This window comes from Rhinolophus sinicus, linkage group LG16, assembly GCF_036562045.2.
Source record: "Rhinolophus sinicus isolate RSC01 linkage group LG16, ASM3656204v1, whole genome shotgun sequence".
In the NCBI taxonomy this organism is placed as follows: Eukaryota; Metazoa; Chordata; class Mammalia; order Chiroptera; family Rhinolophidae; genus Rhinolophus; species Rhinolophus sinicus.
In genome coordinates this window covers 23,438,787-23,452,876 of record NC_133765.1, presented here as the reverse complement: position 1 = coordinate 23,452,876, position 14,090 = coordinate 23,438,787, and the positions used below count along the sequence as shown (strand labels likewise).

The 14,090-nt window shown below is 48.4% G+C and overlaps 1 protein-coding gene across 3 annotated transcripts in view; it reads left to right on the top strand.

The window, feature by feature from the left end:
• Positions 1-14,090, top strand: part of SEZ6L (seizure related 6 homolog like) — a 176,596-nt gene that overhangs the window by 128,248 nt on the left and 34,258 nt on the right. The gene's annotated exons all lie outside the window — the stretch shown is intronic.

Genomic DNA, 14,090 nt, shown 5'->3' with positions numbered 1-14,090 from the left:
GAGTCAAAAACGTACAGACACTGCTTGATACTTAGACGGGGTTTTATTTCCACTATAAAGCATGCGATGGGGCAGCCAATCCAGGAACCTGGAGCAGTGAAAGCAGAAACCCTTCCCCAAAGTCAGGCCACCATTGGCATTAGCATCAGACGGGGGGAAGACTAGACTGTCCGTCTGCTGGTCGTCTCGGCTCCCCTAGACGGAGTGTTGGCTGAAAGAGAGGGCCCCTGGCTTCCCCCCTGGGTGCCCTGTCGGTGATCCCTGAGCAACCCTGAATCCGCCATCTGGCTTCTCTGGGCTTCACATTCCTTCTTGGCAAAGTGATAGGTCGCCTTGAACTTAGAGGGTGTACATGCAAACTCTTACAGGGCCAGGCAGGTCACATCAAATGGGAATGGGAGCTGGTGTTGCCCATTCTACCAGGCTCGCAGGCAAGAAAGATTTGGAGTTATGCTAGACCCGTGGAAAGCTGGTAAATGTTCCATCCCTGGCTTTCTGGGCAAGCGGCTGGGCAGGGAGCAATGCCCGGATGTGTAGCATTTGCCAGTTTCCATGGTTTAAATACTCCCACCATGGCCAGTTGTAAGCGACCCACATGATGCCAACAGGCTTCCTGAATGCCTGGACAATTAACAATCGGCTCAGAGGACCCACATGAGCCTCCGGTTCCAACGCTTTCACGGTGAACTGGATCCTTGTCTTCCTCTCACACCCTGTACCACTGTCCTCTGTACAGCCTGTTGATTCTGCTCCAGAGTCAAAATATGCCCAGAGTTGTCCAAGCACCTCTGACACCTCCACTGCCACCGCCATGGTCCAAGCCACCACCAATTCATCCCAGGATTATTGCAGCAGCCTTTTCATTTCTGTTCCCTTTGGGACTATTTTTAACCCAGGATCACTATTTTTAACCTGCGATCCTGTGAACACCTAAGGTGGCTCAATAACAAGCTCTGCTCAAAGCCCTATCCTCGCTCCACATTCTAGCCAGAGAAAAAGCCAAACTTCTTACAAAAGGCCCTCTGTATTCGTGCCCTAGGTACATCTCCTATTTCATTTCTTTCCACTCTGCTTCTTGGTCTCTCCATTTGGCCACACTGGCCTCGGTGCTGTTCCACAAACCTACCCCAGGGCCTTTGCCCTGGTTCTTCCTCCCCCTCACCCCCCCACCAGGGTGCTCCGCTCTGAATATCCACATAGCTCTGCTCACAGGTCACCTTCTCCGAGATGCTCTCCAACCCCCTTCCCTTAACCAGCCTTCCTAATCACTCTCAATACTCTTACCTTGCTTCACTTTCCCCATAGCTCTCACCACTACCCAACATCCCACACTTTGTCCTATTTGTTGAAGTATTTCAACCCCTACTTCCTCCACCTAGAAGGTCACCTCCATGAGAACAGAGGGTATTTTGTTGTTGTTTGATTCATGGCTGTCATCCCCACTTGTAGGTCAGTGCCTGGCCCATGGTAAGTGCTCAATAAATAAGAGTCAACGAGATAAAGGTAACTTGTCATGGTCCTACGGCCATGAAGTTTCAAAGCCAGAATCTGAACTCAAATGTACATCCAGCTGGCTATGATGCGCCAGGAGGAGGGGCGGGGGAGTCAGAAAAATAGGGGAAGAGCCTCTGGAAATGTCACCTCCATTTCTCAATAAACCCACATTTATTACATAACCAGCAACCTGGTTAAGAAATAACATTTTGGCTAAAAATTATCGAACAAAGTAACAGTAGTGGGAAGACCTCCAAGAGGTTTTATGGAGTGATAATATCCAAGGATTTGCCATCACAGACTTGGAATTAGACTCTAGAGTGGGAGGAATTCAGAGGTCCCCCAACCCAGTGATGCTCAAATCCACTGGCAGAGTTTGGAGACCAAGTGGGGTGGGGTTAGGGAGGCCATGTTGTTCTTCTGGATAATCTGGGCATTCGATGCTAAGCCAAGGTGATGTTGCTAAACCAAGATGCTAAGTGACGGTGATGATGGGACCACAGACAGGCTCCAAGGTGGGGCCAATTAGGAAGCTATGCCCACCCCCCGCCCCCCCACCCAGGGCAGCTTTTTCTTCCTCCATGAGGCACACAGCCAGCATCATCCCAGGGCCTTAAGATTTGAAGTGACATCAAAATCAATTCAGTCCAGTTTCAATCACCATGGACCTGTTGTGAAGACTGTAATTTTTGTCACTGAGCAAGTTCCATTTGCTCCCACACTCATTGATTGTGTGTCCACTGTGAACAAGGCACTGGCTGGGCTCTGGCAGTGAACAAGACAGATGCAGCCCTGCCTTTGGAGAACCCACACTGGCAGCTGACGTGGCACAGCAAGAGGAAATGCAGGGGCTCTCGGGGCTCGGAATGGGAGAGGCGAGCCTGGGGTAGGACGTGGAGGCAAAGCTTTCCTGAGAAAGTGACATCCAAGTCAGTGGTTCTCAACAGGGGCAGTTTTGTCAAGTCCTAGGGGACACTTGACAATGTCTGGAGGCATTTCTGATTGTCACAATTGGTGGTGGGGGGAGGTGCTACTGGGATCTCGTGGGGAGAGGCCAGGGTGCCACTAAACATCCTGCAATGCACAGGACAGCCCCCACCACAAAGAATTAGCGGACCCAAAACGTCAATAGTGCCCGACTAGAGAAACCCTCATCTGAACTGAAAGACAGATAGAAGACGGGCAAAGATGGAGGGGAACAGCGTTTCAAGCGAAGGGAACAGCATGTGCGAAGATCCAGAAGCAGGAAAGCCCAACTCTCTTCTCCTTGGCCCATCATATCGAGTATTTGCTGAGCACTTAGTACAGCACAGGGGCTCACATCCCAGGCACCTTCACAACAAGTACATGTAGTGGATTCTATTATTACCTCCATTTTACAGATGAGTAAACTGAGGCTCCGAGATTTGGAAGAGTGTGATCACACAGCTGGAAACTGGCAGAGCAAGGACTGACTCCCTACTCACTGCGTGCCCAGGGTCTGGGGTCCTCCCAGCACTGGACAGGAGCTGGAGGAAGTCCCGAGTAGCAGGGGCTTCATGACACAGGAGGGGTGGCATCAGTGAAGAAGGCCTGTGAGGTGGCGGTGGAATCAGGCAAGGCCTTGAAGGCCGCAATGGGGAGTCTGGACTTGCCCAAACCAGGTAGCAGTTAAGGGGATTAAAGCTTTGCAAAAGGGAGCCGAGTCCTGCAGTCACCAGCCCGAGGCTTTCTCTGGCAAACTTGGGCACACACTTGGCAGAGTGGCATCTGGACTTGGCACCTCCTTCCTCCCCCAGAGGGAGTGAAAATAGCATCTCACCAGCGAGGGTTACGTGAGGCCCAAGAGCTGCTGGGTTTAATTTATCTCGCTTGGTTTCCGCTGACAGTTTTAGTAAACCAATTTGGGTTTGATAGTAAAAATAATTCTGTCCTCAGGGCCCCTCAGCCCTGCCTAAGTGTTTGCAATTGTTATTTATCACAGTGGCGAGGAGGAAGGCGTTTGCACTGCAGACTGAGCTGGGTTGGTGGCCCATAGCAGGCGCTGGGCAGTGTTTGCTGAGTCATGAGGACATAGCCACATGTGCCAGGCGAGTGGGGACTTTTTCTTCCCTCGCCTACTGGGCAGATCTGTTGATGCTGTGGGCATTGAAAATAATGGTTGTAACCAGCCACTGTCTATGAGGAACCTACTATATGCTGGGCCCTGAGTTGCATAATTTATATCCACAAGCAATAATAGACCGTGAACATTATTAGATAGAGATAATAATTACATAATATAGAGCCAATGTGAGTAGAGATAATTACAGAGGGGTGATTATCCAAATTAGAGATAATGTATGCAAAAGCACATTGCATGGGGTCTGGTGCAGAGTTGGCGCTTCATAAATGGAGATTACGATTACCAAGAATCCTTATAAGGCAGATATTATCATCATCATTTTATGGATTTGGAAATGACGGCACAGAGAGGTTAAGTGGCTTCCTCAGATCACACAGCTAGTAAAGGACAGGCCAGGGTTTGCATACACACTGTAGCCTCCACTTAACTCATTGACTTAAACTGCCTTTTGGGGGACCAGCTATAGTCTCAGTGATGAAGCAGGAAGGTTCCCAGGCCTTCAGCAATTCAAAATTCAGGAAGGGAAGTAGGGCTATAAACAGACAACCTGGCAAGATGCAAAGTGCTATGGATGGTGGTGTGGAGGTGGGGAGGTTGCAGGTGCTGGATTTATCTCTGTGGGTTTTGCAAATGTCACAGAGAGGGTGACAGCCAAGTAGAATCTTCAAGAGTGTTAGTTGGCCAAGCTGTAATGGGGGAAGGGCTTTCCAGGAAGGGCCCAGGTGAGCAAAAGTTTCAAGTAAATGAAAACAGTGACCGTTGGGCACCAAATGGATACCTGGAATTATAGCATTAATTAGGACCATCTGCCTAGAATTGGAGGTGGGAAGGGGGGGTGCATAATCTTAAGATAAGTTGGGACCCCCAGGCCAAACCTTCATCCCCCAAATACCTAGCCCCTAACCCATGATAAGCCTCCCAGATCTGCCACGAATCTGCCACTGACTCTAAAGCACAACTGAGCATGACATTTTTAAATCCTTAAGGATGTATTAAATCTCTATCTGTCTCTATATCTATCTAGGTATCTGTTAGATTGGTGCAAAAATAATTGTGGTTTAAAAGGTTCACAACAATTGCAAAAATCGCAATTACTTTTGCACCAACCTAATATCTCTCTATCTATTTCAAGACAAAGGAGAGTAAAAGAACCAAGGCATTGTTGGTGAAGTCATCATAGGATGGAAGAGCTGAGGGGCCCAGAGAGGGGAGGTAACTTACCTAGCATCACACAGCTGAGTGTGGCTGCAAAAGCTGAGCGGAGAGACCATCACGTTGCAAATGCCACATGGCAGAGGAGATGCAAAACCGTCTAGAGTCAAAGAGATCTGCATTTACATTCTGACTCAGCTGCTCACTAGCTCTGTGGCCTCAGGCAGGTTACTGAAGGTGGTGATGCCTGCCTCACAATAGGATATTTTGTTCACGTTCTCCCCAGTGCGTGGCACACTTCAGTACTCAATAAGTAGCTGTTGGATTTTTGAAAGAGATGGTGAGTGTGTACGTTAATTAAATAACATGTAAATTCTCTTAGTAAGGTTTTGAGCATAAAATAGGCAAATAACCACAACTAACACAATTTTCACCCCCATTATAGGCCAGATTTTATGCTAAACACTTAGCATGCATTATGTCATGGCCACCATTATCATCGTTGTCATCATCATCGAAATCCATGCCTAACTTTCATTAAGCACTTACTATTGGCTAGTTGCCAAGCGCTTTATGCATATTAAATCATTTAACTTTTACAAGGAAACCTATGTGGTATCACTATGATGATCCCCTTTTTACAGATAAGGAAACTGAGGTTCAGAGAGAGATGAAGTCACATGCCCAAGGTCACACAGCTAGGAAGAGGCCAAGTCAGGACTCGAACCCAGGTCTCTGGGGCCAACGTCAGCATTATACCACCCAATGAATGGTAGTGAGGTGCTCCACAAGGGAGAAAGCCCTTGCCCCATGCACAAGGAGAGGGGCAAATGTCAGAAGAAGACACAGAGGTTCAGAGTGGAGCCCACCACTTCCTGGGTTCCTATTACAAATATACGTATATCTTTGGAAGAAAAAAGTTTCAGCCAAGCTCCAGCTTGCCTGAGTATTGCCTGGCTCCAATGCAAAGCCCAGCCCCAAATATCTCCCTGTTTATGGGCTCCAGCACAGTTCTCTAACCAGGAAATAAAAGGACCTAATAACAAACTCCAATAACCATATGATTGATAGCTGCAGAATATTTCTCTTCAGCTGCTGCCAACCTGCTCTGTGCTAAGTTAATTCCAAGCCCTAAAAATTAAGTGCCTTGTCCAGGAGCACTTCAGTCCTTCGGAGATATAGCTCTTTGGGGCTACAAGAATTCCGCTTGAGAGCCAGACAAGAAGGGAGAGTCAAGAGTAGTCGAGAGTAGCCTTGCTCCCAGGAGCACAGATTTCCAGACACCAGGAGAAATCCTTGGAGAAAAGGCCACACAGAAATAAAAACCTCCCAATCCACTAGCAGATGGAGATAGGATTTCCCCCAGCACCAAAAGTTCTAAGGAATCCAAGAAGGAGCAGCCCACATTCCATCATATTGCAGATGAGGAAACTGAGGCCCAGAGCTGGGAACAGACTACCCCCAGGCCACTTTATCAGTCAACTATTGCTGCGTAACTAATTACCTCAAACTCAGGGTAAAATGGCAAGCTTGCAGCATCGCTTACGAGTCTACAAGTCAGTGAAGAGGCTTTTGTGGTCTCAGCTGATTCACTTGTGTCTGGGGGCAGCTGCAGGTTGGGTAGGTGGCTCTGCCCTTTCTCATGTATTTGGGGTAAATTAGTGTCAGATGGTCTAGGCACCTCTTTTTTGCATGTGTGTCTCATCCTCCAACAACTAACTCAGGCTGCTTCCCTTGGTGACTGGCCAGGGTTCCAAAACCAAGAGCAGAAGCATTCAACGCCTCCTGAACCTGAACTAGGAATAGGCACAGCGTCATGTCTGCCATATCCTGTGGCAAGCCACAAAGCAAGGGCCAGCCCAGATTCAAGGGGTGGAGAAACAGACTGCATCTCTTGATGGCAGATACTTGGAAGCCTCAATGCAAAGGGTGCAGACGCAGAGAGGGCCAGAGTTTTGAAACAATTTTGCACTCAAGTTACCACAGTCAAAGAAGAGGTCAGAACTCAGGTCTCCTGGCTCTAGTCCAAAGCACCAAATAACATCACCATGTCCAATGACCCTGCACGTGGCCACTATTGCCCCCATTTTACAGATGAGGAAACAGAGGCTCAGACAGGTAAAGCAACTTGCCTGCGATACCCCCGTTAAGAAGTGAAGCAGACAAGATTTGCATCTAAGGCTTGGTGCCTGTCATTTGGAAGGCTCAGAAAATGTTTCCTACTCTACGTGATACTTTCAACATGTGGGAGAAATACTCTAGAAAGATCCTGAGTTTTCTCCGAAAGAGGAAAAGGCTTTTGCTTGTGGGAGGAAGTCTTGGGCTCAGTTCTGAACTCTTCCACTTATTGTCCGTGTGACCTTTTTGATAAGTCGCTTCACTTCTCTGAGCCTCCGTTTCCTATCTGTACAGTGTGGATAATAATAGTACCTACCACCTCTTTGACTTTCTGAGAAGACGAAACATATGGCAAGGGTCCTGACACATGACACAGGCTCAATAATTTAGTTGGCAGCTATGGTGATAAAGTCCTTCCATGGTGGGTGCACAAACTGAGCTACACATGAACATGTGCACACACGCCATGCATGTACAAAGGTGGAACGTGACAGTGAGGAATGTAGTGGCTTCCACCAAAGGTGCTAACGCGGGATCCCACCTGATTGCGTACTCCCCGTCCCCCATTGTGCAAGGACTTGCCGTCGTCACTGGTAACTTGGACACACAGGTTCTAGGATGGGTCCTCCCTCAACACCTGCCGGTTTTCTGCTCCTCGGCCATGCCAGGCTCCTCCCAGCCTTGGTGATCGCAGGAGCATCTGTGGGAGGGGACGTGCCGCCGTTTCAAGCAGGGACATTGCCTTGCTGGTGGATACCTGTGAGCGCAAGGCGTTCAGATGCGGTTAGATCTGACATCCCAGGGAGCCACGACTACTTGCCTCATGAACCCCTCATGTGCAGTGGCCTCATGCGCTTACTACTGGGCAAGTGTTTATGGAGGGCGCTCCGTGTGGCTGGTGTTACGCTGGAGTTTCTGTGGCTCAGAGTTAACAAGAACTCCATGGACTGAGCCCTTACTGTACCGAACTGCTCTGAGCACATTCCCTCTGGTGACTTATTCTCTAAACCACCAATGCGTTCACACGGTGATGTTCCCCGTGCCACAGAGGAGGACATGGAGACGCGGAGGGGCTCGGTGGCTCGCACGCTGGACGTATGGGTGCCAGGGCTCGGACCCGCCCCCTGTCACGTCTCAGCCCTGCCTCATGAAGTGGAACCCACTTTATCCTGATGGCCCCCAGCCTCCCTTTGAGAGTTGTGAAAAAGCAGTGACATGCTCAGAACTGCAGTTTAGACAGCACACCCCGACAATTGGCACAGGGTAGAGGGAGGAGTCAGAGGTGAGGCAGGGGGCAGAGACCCTGACCGTGGTCCTGTGACGGCCGTGGTCTGTGATAGGCGTGGTCCTGTTTGTCATGGTCCTGTGATGGCCGTGGTCTGTGATAGGCGTGCTCCTGTTTGTCATGGTCCTGTGATGGCCGTGGTCTGTGATAGGCGTGCTCCTGTTTGTCATGGTCCCGTGATGGCCGTGGTCCTATGACAGCCGTGGTAACAGAAGCCCCTGCTCACCTGTGTGGTGCCTCCTAGGGAGGACTCACGCTTTGTTTTGGCCTGGAGGATGGTTCCCACGCAGAGCCCACACTGCTGAACTTGGGCTTACAGGGAGTCATTTGACAGCTCAGATGAGCCACATGAAGGCTTTACAAGGTGAGGCCTTCAAGAGGACGTGTCATAATGGGGATTCAAAATGACAGGAAACATATCCCGAGGCTGTCAGCGCCTGCTGGGGAGGTTCCCTCACTTCTTCCTCCAGCAATGCGGAGCCCTGGACCCACTTTTCTCTGCACATATGCCAGGCACACCACACACACACACACACACACACACACACACAAAATACATCACACTACACACCTCACGTCACACACCAACTCACACAACACACACATACCATACCACATATACCAACAACCACATACAACACACACAATCATACACACACACACACCTCACATACACACCATACCACACACACCAACAGCACACACAATGTATACCCAACACGTACAGGTACACACCACATACACACACACCACAAATCCCAATCCACCCTTAATTTTACTCTAACTTAATTATCCTATAATTATGCTTAAGGTTAGCTCCTGCACCCTGACTTAGAGTTCCTAAAATGAAGAAGGCCTGGGGTCCCACACACTAATTTTATAAATTTGGGGAAATACATCCTGAAAGAGGAAGAGATGTGGGCATTGCCACATAGGAAAGTCGCAGAAGGACCACAGTCTGCCTGTGGTCACCCTTGGGTCTGGGAAACCCACACTTCACCAACCTCTATCTGAATCTTTATAGTCCCAAACAGATCCCTGAATTGCTATCAAATGAGGGAGTGGGGAAAATATGGGGTCCCACCTTCTGAATAGAAGGAAAGCATGAAATATTTTGTCCATGACCATGTTAAGTAATTTTTTTTTACAATTCATGGATTCTGAGATTTTCATCTGGGGTCAGTGAGGCCCAGGCTGGGCAAGCAGCTTCTCTATCATCATAGAGCAAAGAAGTGGCATAGGAGTGACCTGTCACTGAGATCTCCTCCTGACACCAGATTTTGCTGCCATACTACCTGCCACAGCCCCCTCACCTCTTAGCAGATCATGTAGCTCATTATAAATATTTTTATGATAAAAGATGCTTTTTAAATTGAATTCCTGGATCTAATTATGTTATTTATAGCTCTCAACAATATCATCCCCATTTTACAGGTGAGAATACTGAGGCTCAGAGAGGTTAAGCCGCTTTCTCAAGGTCACCCAGCTAGAAACCAGCTCATCCAGGATTTTTAGCACTGTATCCCAAGATGGAGTGAAAACAGCAGGGTGGTTGAGGATGGATTTCTTTGTAGGCAAAGTAGCTGGGAACTGTTGGGTTTCCCTGGTCCACAGTGCTAGGTATGAAATGTCATGTCGTTGACCTTAACAAAGCTTTGCCTGCCATGTTCTGAGATGACTCCATCCAGGGACGTGGAAATAAGAAGCAGCTTAGGCCGTGGAATGGTCTCAGAGGAAACACACGTCCAGCACGGGGCGGGGGGTGGGGGTCTCTTTCTTCTGCTTTTTCACTTTAAGGATAAGAGACGTATTGATTGAAAAGGGGGAAAAGGGAGAGGGAAAGGAGAAACTAAGAAAGACGAAAGGCGGTGTAGAACAGAGACTGGGTCTCCTGCACACTGAAAGTCACAGCAGCCACTTTCAGTCCCGGCTGCCATGCAATCTCCTGGGGAGTTTTAAGTGACACTGACAACCGGGTCCCCCCCCCAGAGATGCTGAGGTCTTGTAGGTCGGGGGTGCGGCTTGGGCATCATTGTCTGCAGTTTTTAAACCTCCCTGATACAGCCAATGGAGAACCCCTGGGTGAAGCTGGGTTCTGCGTGTGACATAGAGAAGCACTTGGTGACTATGGGGGGGAGAGGAGAAGAAGGGAGGAAAGAAGACAGGGGGGAAGAAGAGGAAAAGGGGAGGAACAAAGAAGGAAATAAGAAAACTGTTCATTTTGTGTGCTTTCAGATGTCCTTTTCGGGAGCCAAAGAGATTGGTGTTCTCCCTGGAGTTGACATGCTTTCTTGTGCTGTCTGCCATTTTGCCATTTCATCAAATTAAATTGAAACCAAATTAGCACTGGACCAAAGGGCCCCTCTGCAATTCCACAGGGCTGAGCAGTGTCTGAGCTAACAGTGTGGCAGCGTGAAGGGCCAGAGGCCCTGGGATCTGGGCCTTTCTGGGCTTAGTTTACTCCTCTGTCAAATGGGAGTAGGAGCGTTTTCTCTGACCCCTTGCTAAGGGGATTCGATGAGAAAATGGACACAAAGGAATTCTGAGCAGGTCGTTTTTTAAATGGCTTTCAGAAAAATACGTGTTTCATCAAAGTTGTATTGCACCTACAACTGCATTTATGGGGCTTTGGTTCTTTTTTTCCTTTAGTTAAATCCTATGGTAGAGTTAATCACCATCCCTACTGATTCGTGAAGATCCTGCCTTAACTGCAAGACAGACTTTTCTTAAGAAAGCCATTCAATCCCTCCACGCCTCAGTTTGCTCATCTGGAAAACGGAGATAAAATCACCATCATGCATTCATGTAAACAACATTTATTTTACCCGTGCCAGGCACTGGACTGGGCTTCGGGGATATGCGGATAAGAGTACGTGGTGTCAGGGAGCTGGCAGCCTTGCGTGAACACTGGCACAGGCAAATGTGGTTCGGTGCTGAGGCTCTGCCTTCCCACTATATAGGTTTGGATCCTGGCTCTCCTGCATGACCAGCTCTGTGAGCTTCAGAGTGTTTCATTACCCCGGGTGCCTCAGTTTTCTTAATATGTGAAATGGGTGACAATAGTAGTTTTTACAGCATTTGAGGATAAAGTGAAATGGTATGTGTGATGTGCTTCGACCAGCTCCTGGCATGTAAGAAGCCTTACAGAGAACCTGCCTAGTTATTATATAGCTGCAAATGTAGGGTGTGTAGGGGGCACAGAGGGACCTTGAGGAATTAGTAAACTGTTGTCAAGCAGAGAGATGAGGCGAGGTATTCCAGATAGAGGGACCAGCATGGCCTACGGCAGGTCGAGGGACTACCAAGGGTCTGGGGTACGAAGATGTTAGAGACAGCAAAAGTGGGTGGGGGCCTCGCTGTCGACCTGGAAGTCCTGGAAAGCCAAGAAACTGGATTTTTATTCTGTGAGCTCATTTTTGCTATTTCCACAGTCCAATTTATATCACCAAGTGACTTTTTCCCTCCTTAAATTGCATATAAATCGGCATGCCTTTTTCACTCAGTTCACTCTAAGCAAAATAATGCCCATGAAATTAGAAGTGTGATGTGCAAACCATATATTTGTATATTTTTTCTAATTCACATTTAAATAAATACATAACCACTAGACATTTTCAAATATGTTTGTCTACCTAAAATCATCTTGTGAACGCCACTGGGCAAAGCCTTTTAAAGGCAAGGTTTCTAGGCAAAGGTCGGGTGTTGGTTTAGAAAGAAATGAAGAAAAGCAGGGTGGCTTGGGCATCATTTCTTTCTACGCCTTCTGTGGAATATTAACTCCAGCTCCACAGTTACAAAGCTCACCTACCGCCTTCCAGGCACATCCAGGCTCCTGATTGGTTGGGGGTAAGGGGTCGCCTGCTGCGGGGGGGGGGGAAATTAGCCGCCCATACAATGCTTAGGCATACACTTCCCTCTACTGGCCAAGAAAAGAATTGCTTCAGCAGAAAAGAGCATGCTAATCTGTCAGATGCAAATTTGCATTCTATCCTCACCTCTTTGGCTCTCTAGACCATAGTGGAAAGCAATAATGAGGGTCCCTCAGGCCGTTTTTACCCTTTTTGAAGAGGTAATACATTAATATGATTCAAAATCCAAAGGTGTTAAGGGGTGTGCTGTGAAAATTGTTTCCCACCTTTCCCCCCCAAACAGCCCCCTCTCCCGTTCCCCTCCCTCGAGGGAACCACCAGAACTAGTTTCTTATGCATCCTTCCCAGCCTCGTTTTAAATATTTCACAACAACATAAGAGAAATCTCGTCTCTACCAAAACAAAACCACCCAGACGATGTAACAAGTTTAACACTGATTTTATTATATACTCTGTTATACATGATCAATAACGACAACAAAATTAAATAAATGTAATTGTTCGCAAGAGATGTATCAGGTTTAGGAGACAAAATCTTTTTAAAGCAGGGAGGCTATAGGAAGAAGAACTATTATCTTGGTAGGGGAAAAAAGTGTTGGAAATAATGGGTTTAATCAAATAAACTTGAGCGACGATGTCGTAAGAGCAAAAGATGTGCCAGGATGAGAGGAGCAGTCAGATGGGGCTTCCTCATCTTGCAGATTTTATCTGTAATTTTTTTATTCACACTTTCTGATACAAGACTGAACCCAGGCACACTTATTGGAGACGCGTATCCATGGCTTTCAAAGTACAAAATAGTGGACCCCTATCTCAGCCTTTGGCATCCAACACAGAACTAGGTTTGAATCCTAAGTCTGACTTCTATGTAACCTTAGGCAAGTGACTTCTCCTGGTTGAGCCTCAGTTTCCTTATCTGTAAAATGGGGACGATCGTAAGTCTTAGTTTGTGGCGTTGTTGTTTGAGTTCTTAATCCTCAAGAGGCGGCGTGGTTGTTATTCAAACGCTAAATGAGGACTTGAGGAGATCTTGTCTCAGATATCCAGTGGGACCAGTGTTTTAACTGCCCCGAAACAGGGAGGAGCTGAAAAAGGACATCAGAAGGGCTGCTCAGGCTCTGGAAGGGGCCAAGGAGGTGCCTAGAGCAGGGTCAAGTTAGGGAAGGAGAGGAAGCCAGAGCCGCATTGGTCAAGGTCTCAGGCTTGATTCTGATGACCTTCATATCTAAGGAGAATGGAGGGTGTAGTCAATAGGGGCCCAGGAGGTAGGTGAGGCGGAACTCATTTGGGGTCTCCCCAATCATTTAGGGCTTTCAGATTAACCCCTGGGACAAGTACTGAAAGCCGCCAGGATGAGAGGAGTCCTTGCTCCCAAGGTTGACACAAGTGAGAGTCCGTTTGGGGGCAGGACCCAGGCAGGAACGGAGTCAGAGGCACGGTCTTCCTTGGGCTGGCGTTGATTCCCCCAACACACACTCAGCACCGTAGTGAGAGAGAGGGACACAGTGGCGAGTGGGACGTCAGGGAGCTTCTTGTCTAGTGTAGACACGCTCAGGACCATTGGGGCACCGAGTGCTGAGCTCCATATGCAGGGTGAGCACAGAAGGGGCTCCCAGACCCGACTCAGGGGACTCTATGCATGAGAAAATCACAGGAGATTGAGACTGAAGGATGGTGGAGGTTGCCCAGCTCTAGCGAGGGAAGTTATTCAAGGCAGAGGAAATGGCATGCGGGGAGCCCCACAGGTGCTTCTACATTCTTTGGCGAGATTGACCAGTAATTCAGTCTGGCTGGAGTGTAAAATAGTGGGTTGGAAGGGATAGTGAGAGATGAGGCTTGGGGGGGGGTGCAAAAAATAGATTCACAGGGGCGGCCGGATGGCTCAGTTGGTTAGAGCGCGAACTCTCAACAACAACGTTGCCGGTTCAATTCCCACATGGGATGGTGAGCTGTGCCCCCTGCAACTAAAGATTGAACACGGTGACTAGACTTGGAGCTGGGCTGCGCCCTCCACAACTAGATTGTAAGATGACTCAGAGCTGATGGGCCCTGGAGAAACACACTCTTC